Source organism: Schistocerca serialis, chromosome 4 (assembly GCF_023864345.2).
Source record: "Schistocerca serialis cubense isolate TAMUIC-IGC-003099 chromosome 4, iqSchSeri2.2, whole genome shotgun sequence".
Taxonomy (NCBI): domain Eukaryota; kingdom Metazoa; phylum Arthropoda; class Insecta; order Orthoptera; family Acrididae; genus Schistocerca; species Schistocerca serialis.
In genome coordinates this window covers 577,680,634-577,695,000 of record NC_064641.1, presented here as the reverse complement: position 1 = coordinate 577,695,000, position 14,367 = coordinate 577,680,634, and the positions used below count along the sequence as shown (strand labels likewise).

The 14,367-nt window shown below is 43.8% G+C and overlaps 1 protein-coding gene and 1 pseudogene across 3 annotated transcripts in view; both read right to left on the bottom strand.

Annotated features, from left to right (window-relative positions):
* The window catches only part of LOC126475318 (diuretic hormone receptor-like), a 602,994-nt gene that overhangs the window by 346,324 nt on the left and 242,303 nt on the right, over positions 1–14,367 (bottom strand). The gene's annotated exons all lie outside the window — the stretch shown is intronic.
* Positions 2,295–2,412, bottom strand: LOC126477023 (5S ribosomal RNA; annotated as a pseudogene).

Genomic DNA, 14,367 nt, shown 5'->3' with positions numbered 1-14,367 from the left:
GATGGTAAAATAAGAGCAACTGTTAAATGCGATGTCAAATTATATTGAAGAATTGAGACCGAGAATAAGATGAGAGCGAGCGGGAGATAAGCCTGGACAACGTCAGACGCTTGGCAGACGACCGTCTGAGATTACGCGTTGAGCAGCCTGCTGTATTTGAGGTAATATTCTTCATATTGCCAAATAGGCAATTGTTTCTCGCCCATGAGAAGCAGATACTTGAGTTTTGGTGCTAATATCGGAATCTGTAGGCTGACAAGTAAAGATCTAAATGAGTATAACACTGTGAGGGACAATTTAGCTTTTTTTCACAGCATGCCTGCATAAGTAACTCGCTGGCGAGAAATTACAACAAGATGGCTGCTTCAGACAAAGAAAAATTACAGTCAGACTCAAGAATCACTTAAATGTCTTCGGTAGGACATAAATTAAAAAAAAAGGAAGAAAAAAAATGAACGCAACCTCTATTGGATAACCGGCTTTTAGGAAATAGCAAAGAATACTAAGTCATGACGCCCTGCATTCTCCAACTGCCGCCACGTTCCTGAAGAGAGTATAATCATATGTGGACCCAAAATGAGACACACAATGGCTCCGTAGTGACACTTTCTCGTCATGTTAATGAAATGTGTTATCATGCAGAGCGGAAATGGTATCAAGGGAGAATCTTAGATTAGTAAAGCATATAACCATTAACATCATATTACAACACAACGGGATGGTCGACCTACATTTAAGCAGTGTAAATGACCGAAGACTCAGGTGGTGACCTAATCTCGTTATGTTGCACTGGACGCAATTAATTTGGGCAGCGAGCAGTGATTAATTCCACGTCTGCGATTCAAAGCCAAAATAATGAAATAAAATTTATTCACCAACTTATAATACCCCAACTTGCACGCAAAAAGCAGTGTCAAGAATATTAGATAAACGTCAATTTCTGACCTGAAATACAGTTACCACAAATAAATAGTACGACTTCTCGAATAATATATATGCATGGTCGCAGAAGTGCTTTCAGTTACTCGAAATACACTGACGCCCCAGCACACGGAACTCACGAAATACTGGAAACAGACCAGCTCCAAACACGTGTGACTCGGCTGCCAATTTAGAATACCATGTGGGCTGCGGTTCTTAGCCACCCGGAACAAATAAATTTGTGCAAGTTCGCGCACGCACCGTATGACGGTGGTTTGCAAATCTCCTCGCGAGAGAAAAATATTGTTTGCTACGTGAGAAATCAGAATCTGCGAAACATGTTCAGAGCACTAAATGAACGGGAGTCTGCGTGCGTATCTTTTACGAACAATCAGAAAAATTGAAGGGAGGGATGTGCAGCACGTACTTTATTTGCATATTGTTGCTATCGCAACGACTATGTTATAGATCGACGGATTACAATACTACGACTAGAACATTTTATTTTAAAGAGAATACAGGTACTTCATTTATCTCAAAGGGAAAACAGACACTAAATTATAAAGGAGATCAAGAAGTTTCTGTAAGTATGCTTGTCATGCCAAATCGCCATGAGCGTTGAAGCAATCATCCCACAGACGCACCAGGTTGAAGACTTCCATTTGGTAGAGCATTGTGTCCTTCTACGTGGAGAAGTCCGTAACCGCCTCCGACAAGAATCGCCGATCGCTGAAGACCTTTTTCAAGGGACTGAAGGCGTGATAATTTCATGGGTAGGGATCTCTACTAATTGCATCATCAACTGCCCACTTGTAGTTGTCACTAATGGGTGAGACCTTACCTTGCAGATGGACCAGCGTCTTGTGTAGAATAGCGATCAGCAGGAAATTTGCCCCACCATTCCATGACCGTGGTTTTCGACAGACATGCTCCCCATATACTGTCTTCATTCTCCAGTGGATGTTTATCAGTGTTTGTCCTTCGGTAACCTAGAAAAAATAACAGCCCGTTGCTCCTGTTTGGACACTAACACTTTTTCTATATATCGGTGCCTATGTTCTCACATCAGAGTCGCGCTTCATTTAAATACGCTGCAGCAAGTCCTTAAAACCGAAACTTTTTGGTCCACGTCACACTTTTGCCAATTGACAGGCTGATCTTACTTATCGAAATTCCCATCTTAGACTGCACTCCGTCTTCAGGCCACAAGTGTTCCATAGGGGCCATCCGACCGTCGTGTCATCCTCAGTTGAGGATGCGGATAGGAGGGGCGAGTGGTCAGCACACCGCACTCCCAGTCGTTATGATGGTCGAAGCCGCTACTATTCGGTCGAGTAGCTCCTCAACTGGCATCACGAGGCTGAGTGCAAATATGGCAACAGCTCATGACGACCCAGATTGTCACCCATTCAAGTTCCAACCACGCCCGACAGCGCTTAACGACGGTGATCTGACGGGAACCGGTGTATCCACTGCGGCAAGGCCGTTGCCCATCTTAGACTGCGCCTCACTTTATTGCAGCATGGTGTGATAGTGTGGCCAGGTTTGACGATTCTGTGCTGAAAATTATTTCTTCAGATCCATTACATATCTGTTGCAGATAATGACAAGAGGCCTTGAAAGGGTCCTGTAGCCACCTTTCATTGCCAACTCTCGTAGTGGTCAAGTCGGCAAAGAGGTTTCCGCTACTTGTGAGAAATCCACCTGCGTTAGGTTGGTGGCGGAAATGGCATCCTGGGGTTTTCCGGTCCACGCGGAGCGTGGAAGAGGCTGGAGAAGCGGGAGGCAGTCTGCCGCCGATACGGAAAGCGTACACAGCTGTGCTCCAGTTCGAAGAAGGGTGAGTTGGACTGACCGCGTGGCGCGTTGTCACATAGAGAGGGGAGCTTTTAGCTTTTGGTCTCGAATTTCGTCTTATAAAGATTTACTTGCTGGGTTGCAGCAAGGAATGCAAGGCTTTTGTAGACTTTCAGTTTGATTCCCAATGCAGTCTTGACTTTGATCCGTGAGAGGAACGCAGCACAAAGGAGTTGCATATGTTGAAGTGCCCTCGGATCAGTGTGAATGTTTATGTGCCTACAACTGTGTGTGTATGCTTCTAATCTTTTCCGGATCTTGGTAATTTTTGTGTATTTGTGAATTTTCTTTGTCTCCTGAGATTAAAATTTGGCCACGGTCCATAGAAATTGTCTCCGCGGACCGAGTGGGCACGCGAGTCTGTTATGAAACGTATAGTACTTCTTAAGCAATTGTACATAGTTAGCATGCAACAGCGGTCTATAGATGCACTTCATCAATGTTTTAAGGAATAAATAATTTTGCCTTCAATCTTATCTTGTGTACCGATGTTACGTCGCCGTTACCTTCGCCATTTACCTTGTAGTTTTCCTTGTTGGCCCACCTATAGCGTTTCCATGTGCACAGGTGTAGTGATTAGTGTCCCTTTTTTTTTATCTGAAACAAATGCTCTGGAATAGATCGTGTTTTCGCGAATCTTGCTGCAGGCTGCACTTACGCATGGTGTTCACGCCCTATTTACTTTACTCAATATTTGATTCACGGGAAGAATGCCTGGATCATATTAATAACTACATCCCATTCTTTATCAATGACTTTACAATGAATGTTCTTTTGTGAGTTTTTCTTATTAATAAATTAAGTAATTTTCCGACTCAGTGCTACCTCTTCTTTGTCGTGTGGCTAGAGTCGGTGGCGACCCTATCTTTTATATTGATTTCAGTGTCAAATAGCATTTTCTTATTCAAAGTGCGCGTGGCTCTTTTAGCTATCTGGATATATTCAAAGGGCGCTTGATGCTTCTTGCACATAGCGTCCTTTTATTCACGCTACTTACAGCCTATATCATCATTGTGAGCTTGAGTCCATAGGGCTACAGTTCCATAGTGTACAATATGAAATACGTCACATTAACGTAAATAGTGGTTGAGCAAAAATATCGAGAGGAATCCACGATTGAAAATAAATGTAGATGCCAGACAATCCTGCTGTTTGCGCTGTTGTATTTCACCGAGGACGATATGTGTGCTACGTCGTGAACACGTTGTTCGTGTCGGTTGTAGCCAGGACAGTGCTAGGTGTAGTTTTCAGTGCATTATGTCGGAGCTAAATCAATTCGAATGTGGGAAAATTGTTGATAGTCCTATAGTGGGAGCATCCGTAACCAAGGGAGCCGAAGAATTTGGCGTTGCAAGAGGCGCTACATCGAAGATATATATGTTGCATAAATGGAAAGCAGAAAAAAATCGTCCGCTAATTCACAGTGCGGACAAAAAGGTACAAAAATGGTTCAAATGGCTCTGAGCACTATGGGACTTAACATCTACGGTCATCAGTCCCCTAGAACTTAGAACTACTTAAACCGAACTAACCTAAGGACATCACACAACACCCAGCCATCACGAGGCAGAGAAAATCCCTGACCCCGCCGGGAATCGAACCTGGGAACCCGGGCGTGGGAAGCGAGAACGCTACCGCACGACCACGAGATGCGGGCCAAAAAAGGTTCATTGAGTGATCTTGACGCACGGACACCGAATAGGATTTGCGACGAAAAATAAGACTACAGCTGCAAAAGTCACTACAGAACTTAATGTCACACTCGTGTATCCCCTCAGCCCCACATATACACAAAGGGAGCTCCATAAGCTGGGAATTGCGGGGTGAACTGAAATCCCTAAATGCCTCATCAGTGATGAAAATTCTAGTAACAGGAAAACGTGTTGCCGAAATCATAAAACCAAGACTATGGAAGAAAGTAATTTGGTCGGATAAGTCTTGTTTCACACTTTTTCCAACTTTCGAGATTAAACCCCAAGATTGAAACATGGCAGGAGTTCGGCGATGATTTCGGCAGCCAAGTCCTAGTATTCCATGGGCCCCTTGGGTTCTCTGCACGGTCACATTACTGACAAGGGTTACGTCACCATTTTGGCTGACCGGGTCCATCCCATTGTACAAAGTTTGTTCCCCAGTAGTGATGCTGTGTTGGAACACGACAGAACTCGTGTTCAAGCAACTGACATCGTCGAGGACTCGTCTTGTGAATTATCGCGTCTAACCTGGCCAGCAACGCCTCCAAGATCTCAATATTATTTAGCCTTTGCAGTCTACTTAGGAGAGAAGGATTCTGGATCACTATCCACCTCCATCATCGTTATCTGAACTTGACACTATTTTGCAGAAAGAACGGTATAAGATACTCTTGGAAGCCAAACAGGAACTGCAGTTTGCCCCTCCGAGACGACTGGGTGCTGTTTTGAATGCTAACGGGTTTCCAACATCGTATTGGGCATGGTAATGATTCGGGTTCTTGGTGTTTCCATATTTTTGTCACCCTTACATTTACGGATTATATTCGTCTACACAATGAACTACTCTGTGGCATTTTCGGTTCAATGACTAATACGTCTTACTTCAACGTTTGTTCTCATAAAATGAATTTTCGGAATGTTCTGATATCTTCTTCACGTATGGATTCGCCAGTGCTCCACCGATATGCGTCCATTATACACTGCGGAAACTTATTTCATCCATAAATAAAAGCGCAGCGCACAGGTCACAGATCATTCAACATTAATCGCCTTCTTCCTGCATTTGACGCATAATAAGGAGCACACCAGCTACGCCGTCACGTCAATCAACGTTTGTCTTCCGTCGCCTTTCTACCATTCGATTCCTCAATCTAGATAGTCAAAAAAACATACGTTGAACAACGACATCTCTTTCGTGTAAAATAAAAGCTGTACATTACACTACTTTTGAGATACGGACAATTTAATGTTTAATGGAATTTTTTATCAACTATAGTAACTTCAGAAATTATTTAAGCCTTTTACCTCCCTTGGGAGGGGGAAGATGTTGTTCAAATGTTCAAATGTGTGAAATCTTATGGGACTTAACTACTGAGGTCGTCAGTCCCTAAGCTTACACACTCCTAAACCTAAATTATCCTAAGGACAAACACACACACCCATGCCTCAGGAACGACTCGAACCTCCGCCGGCACCAGCCGCACAGTCCATGACTGCAGCGCCTTAGACCGCTCGGGGGAAGATGTTGATTGTACATTAGTTTTTCTGGAATCACCAATACGTAGTGAGTTTTCGCATCTGTAGGCCTACTGCAAATACACTGCGCAACAGAATCAATTATTCACTTTTCGAAACCACGTAATTGGTCTCCCGCTGCGAAGTAGAAGATCGAAACTTGGCTCGAAGGTGCTTACAACCTTGCTCTATAATGATGCAAAAGTGTGGCAGACGGGGACATCAACATCGCGCTCGCCGACGCTTCCAACACGAAGGAGTCGACACATGTCAAAAAACCCAAAGCTCATAAGTTCATGTGAGTTGTAAGATGGGCACCAGATTCCGCCACACTTCCGTCTGACACCACATTCCACACGAAGGGAAGTTCGTCACATCCCCGTTTACCCAATCTGACACACAGCTAATTATTCATTTTGATACCTCAGCGATGGTGGTCAGCAATGGGGTGCACATAGTAGAAATCGTTCGGTTTGGGTTATGGGTACAAGATGAAAACGTTTCAAACCCCCAGCGCTTAGAATCGACAAAAACTTGACATAAACATCGTTAATAAACCACCCGTTCCCTCGGGGCGTTGATTCCCACACATTTCATGATCTAAAACAACAGTTCGAAAATTCATCTCTTCTTTAAGGACTTAACGTAATCGTTACCCTTTGCAGTGAAATGGGACTGCAATTTTGCTCTGTTGCACAGAATCCAACCACTAGGGACCGTTCAAAACCATTCGAGAAAATTTCAACGTGATCCGAAGTATCCGAGGGTGCTTTGCTTTTTCAGCCCTCCTTTCTTCCCCTCCAACGGTGTAAAATTGTTGGCGGAGAGGGGGTGGAGGGGGAAGAAGTGCTTGCGACATTGACCATCCATTTCGTCAACATCCTTGGTGCCACCTGCCCACTTCGTCGAGCACTTTCATAATGTAGAGCCACTTTATAACTGTTTGGAAAACATCATGTGCAATATCAGCCGTTCCATTCTCTCTAACGTGATTTGTAATAAGACTGAATCGTCTACCAATTCTACTTGTTGAATGTTAAGTGAAGGTCATTCACATACATAAGGAATTGGAGTGGTCCCAAAATTGAAGTCTCTGGATACTTCCTCTGCGCCTTCTCCATAGTCACTAAATTTTCTAACCATCCAATATTGTTTGAATTATTTAGCACAACATTTGGCATTCGGTTGGTTAAACACGATTCAGACCAGTTGTGTGTAAAGCCATCAACTCTATAAAACTTGAGGTTTTGGTTTTGTAAGAGACTAACGTGACCCATACAATCAAACACCTTGGAAAGATCGCAAGAAAACCAACTGGTGATTTAATATTATTTAAGGCTGTTATTATTTGATGGGTGAATGTATATATAGCATTCTCAATCGAGAAAGCTATATAGAATGCAAACTATGATACGCAAAGCAAATTGTTTCCACTTAAGTGTGAGATTACTCTTGAGTACATTACTTTTTCCATTTTTTTTCAAAAAAAAGGAAATTGAACGAAAAATCTTTACGTCCGCTTTGTCACCTTTCCTATGAAGAAGTGTAACAGTTGCACATTTTTAACCTGTCAGGAAAAATTCCCTGTAGCAGTGTTGCACTGCGTATTATCACCAAGGACTTGAATTTTTAATTTCGAACAACTCTTCAAAACTCTGTTTGAAATTACATCAAGGTTTTGTATTTTAAAATATTTGTAATTCGATTAATTTCAGTGAAGGATGTTGACGCTGCTTCTAATTCCTTAAAGTTTTGTAGAATGACATTTTAAATACACTCCTGGAAATGGAAAAAAGAACACATTGACACCGGTGTGTCAGACCCACCATACTTGCTCCGGACACTGCGAGACGGCTGTACAAGCAATGATCACACGCACGGCACAGCGGACACACCAGGAACCGCGGTGTTGGCCGTCGAATGGCGCTAGCTGCGCAGCATTTGTGCACCGCCGCCGTCAGTGTCAGCCAGTTTGTCGTGGCATTCGGAGCTCCATCGCAGTCTTTAACACTGGTAGCATGCCGCGACAGCGTGGACGTGAACCGTATGTGCAGTTGACGGACTTTGAGCGAGGGCGTATAGTGGGCATGCGGGAGGCCGGGTGGACGTACCGCCGAATTGCTCAACACGTGGGGCGTGATGTCTCCACAGTACATCGATGTTGTCGCCAGTGGTTGGCGGAAGGTGCACGTGCCCGTCGACCTGGGACCGGACCGCAGCGACGCACGGATGCACGCCAAGACCGTAGGATCCGACGCAGTGCCGTAGGGGACCACACCGCCACTTCCCAGCAAATTAGGGACACTGTTGCTCCTGGGGTATCGGCGAGGACCATTCGCAACCGTCTCCATGAAGCTGGGCTACGGTCCCGCACACCGTTAGGCCGTCTTCCGCTCACGCCCCAACATCGTGCAGCCCGCCTCCAGTGGTGTCGCGACAGGCGTGAATGGAGGGACGAATGGAGACGTGTCGTCTTCAGCGATGAGAGTCGCTTCTGCCTTGGTGCCAATGATGGTCGTACGCGTGTTTGGCGCCGTGCAGGTGAGCGCCACAATCAGGACTGCATACGACCGAGGCACACAGGGCCAACACCCGGCATCATGGTGTGGGGAGCGATCTCCTACACTGGCCGTACACCACTGGTGATCGTCGAGGGGACACTGAATAGTGCACGGTACATCCAAACCGTCATCGAACCCATCGTTCTACCATTCCTAGACCGGCAAGGGAACTTGCTGTTCCAACAGGACAATGCACGTCCGCATGTATCCCGTGCCACCCAACGTGCTCTAGAAGGTGTAAGTCAACTACCCTGGCCAGCAAGATCTCCGGATATGTCCCCCATTGAGCATGTTTGGGACTGGATGAAGCGTCGTCTCACGCGGTCTGCACGTCCAGCACGAACGCTGGTCCAACTGAGGCGCCAGGTGGAAATGGCATGGCAAGCCGTTCCACAGGACTACATCCAGCATCTCTACGATCGTCTCCATGGGAAAATAGCAGCTTGCATTGCTGGGAAATGTGGATATACACTGTACTAGTGCCGACATTGTGCATGCTCTGTTGCCTGTGTCTATGTGCCTGTGGTTCTGTCAGTGTGATCATGTGATGTATCTGACCCCAGGAATGTGTCAATAAAGTTTCCCCTTCCTGGGACAATGAAATCACGGTGTTCTTATTTCAATTTCCAGGAGTGTATATTGTCTTACTTCTTCAACTAAACCATTTAATCCTATTTTTGCTGCTACATTTAGAAAGCGATTATTAAAAGTACTCACAGCTTAGTGTCATTCATCTTAATTTTTATAATATCTTACGCCCTGACTGACGGTCCTGCCTCGCATTTCATAATATGTCACGTAGTTTTAATTTCATCACCTGCATTATTGATTTCTGTCCGGACATATATACTTCTTGACATTTTAATGGTTTTCAATAAAGTAATGCAGTGTTCAAAATGATTTCGGGCTTGCAGCCGGTCATCGTAAACTTCATTGCACGATATTTCGGCTGGACAGCAGCCAGCCATCTTCAGGTGAGCCGAACGAGGACTGACGAAGACTTTTTTTTTTCTTTCTTTATTGTTATTTTCAAACCTGTTAACAGGCAAGCCAACAGCAGCATGCTACGCCGCTCATTGGTCTCAGAGACGAAGACGTTCTCCGCTCCAGCTCATATAGTGCGTTGATAGACACCGCCCAGCGGCAGCGCCCTCGCTGGTGGAACTGCAGTACTCAGCTGCCGTGGGTATTGTCGCTGGCCGCAGCTATCGAAGTCTTCTGGCGTCTTCGTCTCGAGCAAATTTTGGAGGTGACCGGATTCCATGCGTTATTCAATTGGTAACCACTGTCACGGATCATTAGATTTCCCGCAATGCGTATTTCAACTGATTCTTTGATAATGGAGTCCCAAAAAGTTGTTGCAGTGGCCAAAATCGAAGTTTTGTTGTGCTCCATTGAATGTCCGTTAGAAATACAATGTTCCGCAACTGCAGACTTACTGGGTTGCAGTAGGCGAGTGCAACGTTGATGTTCTGTACAACGCTCTTCCACTGTACGCATTGTCTGTCCTATATAGGCGATACCACATTGACACGGTATTTTGTAAATTCCCGCCTTCCGCAGTAACAAAGCATCCTTCACCGATCCCAGCAAATACGAAATCTTAGAAGGCGGACGAAAAACCACTTTCACATTAAAACGACTAAGAATCCTTGCTATCTTGAAGGAGATATTTCCGACAAAGGGAAGAAAAGCTAGGGACTTGGCTGGCGCGTCCTCCTCTTTATCCACTTCCAGGTTCCTGGCTCTAGTTGAGAAGGCCCTGTTAATTTCCCGGGTCGAGTACCCATTGTCTCTGAATACCGTCCTAAAATGTGTCAGTTCCTTAGGCAAAATCTCAGCATCCGACACTGTGTGTGCTCTGTGTACAAGGGCATTAAGTACACTCATGGTCTGGGATGGGTGATGGCAACTTGAAGAATGCAAATACAAATCAGTGTGAGTCGGCTTGCGATAGACAGAATGTCCCACAGTGCCGTCACTCTTCCGTTTAACCAAAACATCCAGGAATGGAAGGCAGCCATCTTTCTCTAGGTCCATAGTAAATCGAATATTCTCATGGATGTAGTTAAGATGATGAAAACACTCCATTAGCTTTTCTTCTTCGTGGGGCCACACTATGAAAGTGCCATCGACGTATCTCCAAAAAACAGTTGGTTTACAGACCGCTGATTCAAGTGCTCTCTCCCCAAAATCCTCCATAAAGAGGTTAGCCACCAGAGCAGACAGAGAGCTGCCCACGGCGACACCGTCAGACTGTTCAAAATATTCCTGGTTAAACATAAAATAAGTTGAGGAAAGAGTATGTCGAAACAAAGCAGTAATGTCCGATTCAAACTGTTGACCAACTAGAGTCAAGGAATCCGCAAGAGGTACTTTCGTGAAAAGGGAAACTACATCAAAACTCACCAGAAGATCCGAACTACTTAAGTGGAGAACCTCCAGTCTGTTAATAAAATCAGCAGAGTGCCTTATATGGTGTGAACATTTGCCAACAAATGGTCTCAACAAAGAAGCTAGATGTTTGGCTAAATCACATGTGAGTGCGTCAATATTACTCACTATAGGCCGTAAAGGCAGACCTTCTTTATGCACTTTAGGAAGACCATACATTCTCGGTGGTACGCTGCCATATGGTCTTAACCGCTTGATGGTCTCTGGAGCTAGCGAGGAAGAGTTCAAAAGTGCACACGTCTTCCGTTGCACACGTGCTGTTGGATCTTGATCAATTCTCCGATACATAGTATCATTAAGTAGACTATACATCTTCTCCAAATACAACCCACGAGGTAACAAAACGGTAGAGTTACCTTCATCAGCCTTAAGCACCACTATTTACGGATCTTCTCGAAGGTTCCGTAGCGCAGCCCTTTCTTCAGTGGTAATATTACTGCGTTGAGGAGGAGCTTTCAGAAGAACCCGACCAGTTTCCCTTCTTATTTCTTCAGCAGCGTCCATAGGAAGGCGACGTACAGCTTGTTCAACGCCACTTACGAATCTTATAAGAGGTACTACACTCGATGTAGGTGCAAAGTTAAGACCTTTGCCCAAAACCGACAGCGTCGCATCGTCTAAAATCTTCTCCGTGAAATTAACCACGGAACGTCGTGCAATGAAGTTTACGACGACCGGCTGCAAGCCCGAAATCTTTTTGAACAGTTGATTCGCCGGGAATATTTCAAATTTTACATCAAAGTAATGCAGTATTTTCTGTAGTACGCTAGTACTGTCGAATACTGAATTATTATGGCCTTTATATATATTTTCCTCTTTCTTTTATATGATATTTTAATTCCGTTAGTTATCCATAGTTTACCTTTTCCTTTTTTATATTGATCATTGTGATAACATTTTAGGAAAGCTGCCTTCAAATATTGACGCAGTTACCACGGAATAAATTGAATTTGGCATTCGCATCTCTTTCTTTATGTATCTCATCACACGTTACCTCATTTAACTTACTCTCAAAACATTGTATACTGTTCTCATTCATAAGCCTCACTCCTTTTTATGAAACTGCCTCAGGTGTGATGAGTGCCAAACAGTTTATTTTCATTAATTGTGCATCATTACCAGATAGTCCATTAACAGTTTCAACCTGAGCATTGCCTACAAAAATGTTATCTATGAGTGTCCTCTTGCTGCACATGAGTTAGAAAATAGGCTACTGGATTTAAACATCCAAATAATTATTCTAGTTTATTTTTCCTGTCAAGATCTTTTAAGGCATCTACACTGAATCTCCACAAATTGTTAGCTCTTTCTTCTTGTCTGAGAGGTATCTCAATAACGCATCTTAATTTCCCATAGATGATTGAAAGTTACCTAGAGGGAATCTGTAGGCTGTTTCAGTTATAAGATAATTATTCTGCAGTAACAATTCATAAGCAATATTTTTATCTTTGTGACTAACTTTTAGATATTTTGCAACTCCTCTTTTTCCATTTTAGCTCTATATGAAAATAATGCTAGTCTATAATACCTGATATTTAACTTCTCCGTCCCTGTGTTTATGTGGTGTTCAGAAAGACACAGATCATCCACCACTTCAGAATTTTCCACATTTTCTAGGAATACAAGAAGCTTAATTATGATGAAACAAATTCAATCCTCTAACGTTCTGATGAAACAAATTGATTTCATTTTTCTAAAACTGTTGCACATACTACGGCCGTGTTCTTTTCTAATTTATTTCAATACTCTCTGTCTATAGCTTCACTCTAAACTTAAAACTGTGACCCTCTGACTCCAGTAATCACAGCGGTTTTGTCTTGTGAAAAATGTTCACTTAATGTTCCTTTCCGTCTCCCATTCCGGCGCAGGCCACGATATGTGTATTCCCATCTCCGAAGTACAGTGACATAGATACGAGACCGTATTTCAGTCACAATCAATCCGCACAACTCTTTGTTAACACCGCTTACAGCCCTGTTAACGCAGGGTTGGTTATGGCGCCGTAAAACCTCTACAAACCTCACACGAGTGTGTACTTTTGGTACTCTTATTTCCTCTAGGGCACCTTTAATGACGTATTCAAAGTTGCTCGCCAGGCTGTTTCCTGCTCCTCCTACAGCAAGTACACCATCATCTCCATCAAAATCTCTGGACAAGGCCCCTATGTTATCTGTCACCTGGCTAAGCTTGTCATTAGGTTTCACGATACTTGTGGCCTGATATTCTACTCATAGCTCCTGTGGCATTTGGGTTACACCTCTCCCGTGACTGCTACACTAGTAACAAGAACCTCTTGTTTCTACGTGACTTTTCTGCTCTCCTAGTCGCAAAGTCGTGTCTATGATTCTGCTGCACTCTACGTAGCTTAAAAATCGATTGAGGGTCTTCTCTTGTATCAGAAAACAAGTCAAACTGATTACTAACCGGAATCTGAAATGTTATTTCTCAGGCTTCCTCCTTTTGCCAGTTACTTGTTACCTTCTCCCAGATCCCACTGTCCTTTTCGCTTTCAACCTGTCTCTTATAATTCTCCCTGCAGGACAGAAATCTTTCTTCCTCGAAACACGACTTTCTTGTCTCGGCTACATAATCTATAGCTCCATGGAAAAGACTCATCTGACTCTTTATTGACGTCCTCACCGCATTCACACCAATGAAACACCAACACACAGTCCTGACAAATTCCTCCTATACAAATTAAGCTACGACAACGTCCACATTTGTCACACAAGACGCTACTTTTAAAGGAAACTAAAAACAGTGCAAAAAACTTAAAATTGTTAAAAGATGAGTTATACAGCTAGCTTCTAGGTAAATATGTAAAACACGAGAATGTAAACAACACACAAGTGTTCGCTGAAGGTAAGTTTTAGGTAGCAGGAGACACGAAGTGAACGGAAGTTAAAAATCTCGATATTTTCGAGCAAGTCTGAAACAGCCGCAATCAATAAATCATGTAAAACACTGTCATGAGGACTAAACAGCACCTAATGACTAGAGGCTCTGTCTCTGAGCACTATGGGACTTAACTGCTGAGGTCATCAGTCCCCTAGAACTTAGAGCTACTTAAACCTAACTAATCTAAGGACATCACACACATCCATGCCCGAGGCAGGACTCGAACCTGCGACCGGAGCGGTCGCGCGGTTCCAAACTGTAGCGCCTAGAACCGCTCGTCCACACGGCCGGCAATGACTAGAGGGTGGGCTAATGTAACGTAAGTTTGTAAAGACACGACCGAACGTCAGTTTTATAACACAGAAGAGACAAAACGGAACAATACTAGATGAAACACATTTATAAAATAATATTACACAGGCACTATTCGGAATTTACGGGAAGCACTACAACGTATCCTAAATTTC